This window comes from Galeopterus variegatus, unplaced genomic scaffold (assembly GCF_000696425.1).
Source record: "Galeopterus variegatus unplaced genomic scaffold, G_variegatus-3.0.2 Scaffold10074, whole genome shotgun sequence".
In the NCBI taxonomy this organism is placed as follows: domain Eukaryota; kingdom Metazoa; phylum Chordata; class Mammalia; order Dermoptera; family Cynocephalidae; genus Galeopterus; species Galeopterus variegatus.
Window position 1 is genome coordinate 61563 of NW_007736185.1, and position 6091 is coordinate 67653.

Consider the following 6091-nt stretch of genomic DNA (forward strand, 5'->3'; position numbering starts at 1 on the left):
TAACCTCCTCTAGAGAATAAGCTTCCAGCTCTTTACCAAGGTTGGGAGGTGCAGTCTCAAGAGCATGTGGAAATCTGAATGTTTAAGCATGTTTTATCCTTAAAAAACAAGTATTTTCTTTGAAAATATATTACTTTTTTTTTTTTTTAAAGATGACCGGTGAGGGGATCTTAACCCTTGTCTTGGTGTTGTCAGCACCACGCTCAGCCAGTGAGCAAACCGGCCATCCCTATATAGGATCCGACCCTGTGGCCTTGGTGTTATCAGCCCCACACTCTTCCGAGTGAGCCACAGGCCGGCCCAAAGTATATTACTTTAAATTGAAAAATAACTTGGTGAGATTAAAGAAGACAGAATGAAAGATGACATCATAGAGAGATACTTGACCAAGATTTAACATGGATTATGGTTCTGACTGCCACCACTGTCACTTTTCTCCAGGCCTCTGGTTTGTTACCTATACAAGGGAGGGTTTAGACTCACTTGATTCACTGGGTATTCCATGACCTTAAAAAGTAAAAAATAATAAAAATAAAGCATACAGGATTTTTTTCCTGCTCCTGGCCAGGACAGCTAATTACTTGGATTTGCCATTGTGCCAAAAAACAAAAAACAAAAAAAAAACAGATGAAATATTTCAAACAGTGGTTTTCAAGACACTGAACACCACACATGAAGGACAGTAATCCCTGAGAAATAGGAAATAAAGTGAGTTGTACAATTGCTCCAGCTTACGCCTTATGAGAGTTTCCACGCTGTGGCACAGCCTGAAGTGGACCCGGCCAGTATGTCTGGATTGAGGAATTGGAGCTAAGAATTCAGAAAGGCCAAGGCAGCTAGAGTTCATAGGACAGAATGCCAGAGAAGAAAGCTACACAGAGAACCCAGGAGATGTGCAGAAGGTCCCTCTTCAATATTCAGCAGAATACTGATCAGCACATGAATGTGAGGAAACTAATTGAGGCTGGGGAAAGAAATTAAAAAAAAAAAAAATTAGATCAGTGCTTGGCATCTCACAGGGCTGGGAATAGCGCTTGTTTCTCAGGATATTGGGTAGAGTCTTGTTTTAAAACGTACCCAGGATTTTCTTTTAATCAGATATGGTAAGGCAACAGACATGGAGACAACTGCCTTGAAAGAAGTGTTTATTACTTACAGTTCCCAAGATAAGGGGACATACCACATGCAGGGAAATACCAGGGTGAATCAAGAGTCAGAAGGAGCAAGGGGAGAGAGAGCATGGCCCAGAGCCTTTACTGTGGTTTCTACAGCAAGGAAGGAGTGAGGCAGGGTAGGCAAATTTGAGCAAATTTAGGATTGGATAGTTTGAATAATTTCAGCAGGCTCTTGGTTATAGTAGTGATATCTAGTTGTCAAGTACCTGGCCCTGGGTGATTCAGGGCCAGGGAAATATTGGCTTAGTGTGTGAGAGTTAGATAAAGGAGGTGGTTAGGGGTATGGACTTTGGATTGGTTGGTTTGTGCAAGGGCACTGCAAAAAAATTCATGGAAAAACAGAATTAAAAGATAACATAATCTTCCCATGAACTTTTGAAGTACCTCATTTTTGAAAGGCATGTTGCCAGGCAAGTTGTTTACTTTCTGCAGGAATTAGCTAACCCCGGGAGGGGCAGACTCTAGGATTAGCTAGGCCCCAAGATGTCAAAGCATCATAAAATACAGAAAACAAAAAGCATGATTAATATGAGTATCCAGGAAGGTCTTGCTTCATAAACAAGAAATTAGCCCTGGACTGAGCACTGTTGTAGACCTGCCTAACAAGTCATAAAAGCAAGACTTGAAAATATCAAACTGTTTTTCCAGGCCAATTAAATGTATCCCAGAACAAGACTCAAAAAGATGATAGAAATGCAAAAATATCCAGTGCCCTACAAGGTAAAATTCATAATATTTGGCATCCAATTAGAAATTACTAGGTGTGCAAAGAGAAAGGAAGCACAACCGATAATGAGAATAATCAACCAAAAGAGATCAAAACTGACACATGCTAAAACTATCAGAGAAGGACATTAAAATAGTTATTGTAACTGTATACCATATATTCAAAAAGTTGAGTAGAAGGTTTTAAAAGAAGGAGAGGGATGGGGGAAGGGGGAGAGAAAAGAGAAGGAGGAGAAACCGAAATTGAACTTCTGTAGCTGAATGGGATTAACAGCAGATTAGATATTGAATGAACTTGAAGGCATAGCTATAGACAATAGAAACTATCTAAAATGAAACACACAGTTGGTTAGAACATGGTGCTCATAACACCAAGGTCCAGAGTTCGATCCCTGTGCCAGCCAGCCACAAAATAAAACAAAACAAAACAAACCTCAAAAAGAAACAGTAGGGCCGGCCCGGTGGAGCACTGCTACAGTGCGCCACTTGGGAAGCGCGGCGGCTCTCCCGCCGAGGGTTCGGATCCCACATGCAGACCGCCCGCTCACTGGCTGAGCGAGGTGCAGGCGCAACACCGAGGGTTGCGATCCCGTTGCCGGTCCCGGTCCGGTATGGGCACGACACTGAGGGTTGCGATCCGTTGCCGGTCACGAAAAAAGACAAAAAGGAAAAAAAAAAAAAAAGAAACAGTAAACTGTGCAACAAATTCAAATGGCTTAATATATGGCTAGTTGGAATTCCCAAAAGAGAGGTGGCAAGTGGTCAGAAAAACTGTTTGAAGAAATAATGGCCAAGAACTTTCCCAAGTTGATGAAAACTATAAACCCATAGACCCAACAAGTTAGGTGAACTCCAAGCGCAAGAAACACGAAGAAAATGTCACCAAGGGATATCATAACTCAGAACTGGTGGTGAAGAGGAGAATCTTAGAAAGCAACCAGAGAAAAATAAGTGGCAAAATCAGAGGAACAAAGATAGGGATGGCAGATGTCTCATTGGGAACATGCAAGCAAGAAGATAGTAGAGAAACATTTTTAAAGCATTGAAAGAAAAAACGATCAGTCTGGAGTTCAATACCTGGAAACAATGTCTTTCAGAAATTATGGCAAAATAAAGATGTTTTCAGACATACAAAGGCTGAAAAAATGTATTACCAGGAGACCTGCTGTACAAAAAATATTAAAGGACATCCTTCAGGCAGAAGAAAAAACTATACCAGGTAAAAATCTGGATCTGCACAAAGGAATAAAGATCATATTATTAGGTTTATAGCATATGAAAAAGTAAAATGCATGGCAATATTAGCATAAAGACCAGAAGGAAAAGGAATGTATACTACTGTAAGGTTCCTTTTTTTTTTCAAGCTACAGTATTTTATTCTTAAATGAAAATACATCTTAGAGACTGTTTCCAAATTAATATTTGAGTATATTTTGCCATTACAGAATGAAAACTGAGAACACTTAGATGTTTAGGCATAGCTATGGTGAAAACAGGTCCTTCCAGCCTTTCGATTATATCTGAGTTATAAAATAATTACATCGATGCTTTTAACCTGTAGAGTATAATTTTTTAACATATTTCCACTTAAAAACTCTGAGACTTGGATGAACTTGGATGAACTTAGAGAAAATTATGTTAAGTGAAATAAGCCAGGCACAGAAAGAGAAATACGGCATGTCCCCACTCACAGCCGGAGCTAAAAAAATAAACAAATTAAAGAAAGAAAGAAAGAAACAACAATCACAATGATACGTTGAACTTGCAAAAGGAGAGAACAGAACTGAAATTACCAGAAATTGGAAAGGGGCAGGAGGTGAGGGGTTAAGGGAAGAATTGGTAAAGGGCCACGAAACATGATTACATTGTATAATGTTGAATATACTAATTATCCTGATTTGAGCATCACATATTGCACACAGGTACTGAAATTCAACTCTGTACCCCACAGATATGTTCAATTGACTATGTTTCAATAAAAAAAACAAAACAAACAAAAAAAAACTCTGAAACAGCCAACATTTTAAATAAATCCCTGATGTTTGGGAATAATGTTTGAAAGACTGATGCTGTAAACATATTTGCTAATTTATACCATATTAAGATTATGAATGATATAGCTATTTAAAATATCTTATGTTAATTAATCGATATTTGAAAATAAGTATATTTAAAAGTGCACTGAATATAGTTTCCAGTCAAATGTTACTTTCTTACTGTGTACTTATTTAAAAATCATCAGTACAGTTAAATAATACTCAAACCGTAAGTCCAGCAAAACTGACTTCTCCTCTCCCCCATTTTGGTTTGCATGTCCACTTATGACCATCTTTTCTTTGCAGACTTTCCACTTAGTCTATCAAAAATCAGTGCTATGAAAGTTCCCTAAAAAGCTCAGCAGTTTTTTGGAGTCTCTGAATGATTACAGCATTCTGTAAATCTGCTTCTTCCAATGTTAGTGTTTCATCTAGCAATTTGAGGAAAGGAAGAGCTGTTGCCAGGAAAAAGGGAGGACTTTGTTGAGATCCTTGGTATTTTTCGATGAAGTCTTCGATGTGTCTTACCCTGTAAGAAATGTTAAATTTCTGGACAATCCTTTTCCCATTGGCTAACCAGATCTGTAGGTTAGTGGTACATTCCAAGTTGCTTAGTGGAACAGCAGACAAATTACTTTTATTTTCAACTTCAGTACTCTGCTTTAGAAACAATTTTTGGTGTGGCACTTCCCAGTCTATGCCACTGTCCTGAGAAGGGCTAGAACACAGGCTTTGTAGACATACATACTTCATTTTTCTTATCTTCAACTTTAACATCCATCTCCTCATTATCAAAAATATTGTGTATTTCTGGAGGTAATTCCCCCTTTTTGATGGAGTTCAGCAACTGCTGACTTGTACCATTGGAGTAACTTCTGAAATCATCATTGACTGTGAATGTATTTTTCCATAATTTTGTACTTGTATCTGTTTCTTCTGTTCAGTGTCAGGTATGTCAGTGGGGGACATACATTTGGCACCAACCTTCTGAGCTTCTTCAAAAAGGCTATCAACAAAATATTCACAATTTGTTTATTATCACCAAGAGGTTGATTGTCAGATCCTGTTTCACAAATGCTCCGGTGCAGCCTTGCGGCCTCATCCTCAGTGATGAGCCACTGCTGCTTGTTGGGAGCCCCTCAGGCCAGGAGCATCATCACCCCAGGCCCTCTTAGGCTCCGCAGCCAGAATCTGACCCACCTCCCTGGGTCTTTGCTAGGCACTGAGCACGCACAGTGGCCAGCTGCACAAGCCCAGAGGAGCGTGTGCTGGTAGACAGGTTCTTACATGATACCCGAAGTTGCATAAAATCACTTGAAAGTAAACTGTGGTTAAGTTAAAGATAATCTACCCCCCAAAACAACTACTAAAATAATGAAGCAGAAGGTTAAGCCAGTGCTCAAATGGAAATCAACTGATGAATGGATAAACAAAACATGGTATATCCATACAATGGAATATTATTTAGCCATAAAAAGGAGTGAATTACTGATACTATAGCATGGATGAGCTTTGAAAATGTTACACTAAATGAAATAAGCCAGACACAAAAAGCCACATATTGTATGATTCCATTTAAATGAAATGTCTAGGATAGGCAAATTCATAAAGACAGAAAGCAGGTTAGTGGATGCCGGGGACTGGAGGGGTGGAATGCCTGTTTGATGGGTGTGGAGTTTTTTTGTTCTGTAATTAGACAGTGATGGTGGTTGCTGAACATTGTGAATGTACTAAAAGCCACTGAATTATATACTTTTTTTTTTTTTTTGGCAGCTGGCTGGTACAGATAAATGAACCCATGGCCCTGGCATTACAAGGTTGTGCTTTAACCAACTAAGCTAACTGGCCAGCCCTGAATTGTACACTTCAAAATGATTAAAATGCTAAGTTTTATGTTATGTGATTTCTTTTGCCTCAGTCAAAAAAGAAGAGTTAAGCTAACAAAGGAGACAGGATAGATTCATAAATAAACAATTATTCTAAAGGAAGATACAAAAAGAGGAAAAGGAGAACAAAGAACAGATGGGAGAAATAGAAAACAAACAGCAATATGATAGGCTCAAACCTAACAATATCACCAATCAAATTAAATGTAAATTGTATAAATACTCCAATTAAAAGGCAGGAATTGTCAGGATGAAGTAAAAAAAAAAA

At 38.6% G+C, this 6091-nt stretch overlaps 1 pseudogene; it reads right to left on the reverse strand.

Moving 5' to 3' along the window:
• Positions 1-4273: 4273 nt before the first annotated feature.
• Positions 4274-5075, reverse strand: LOC103609776 (annotated as a pseudogene).
• Between the last annotated feature and the right edge of the window lie 1016 nt (positions 5076-6091).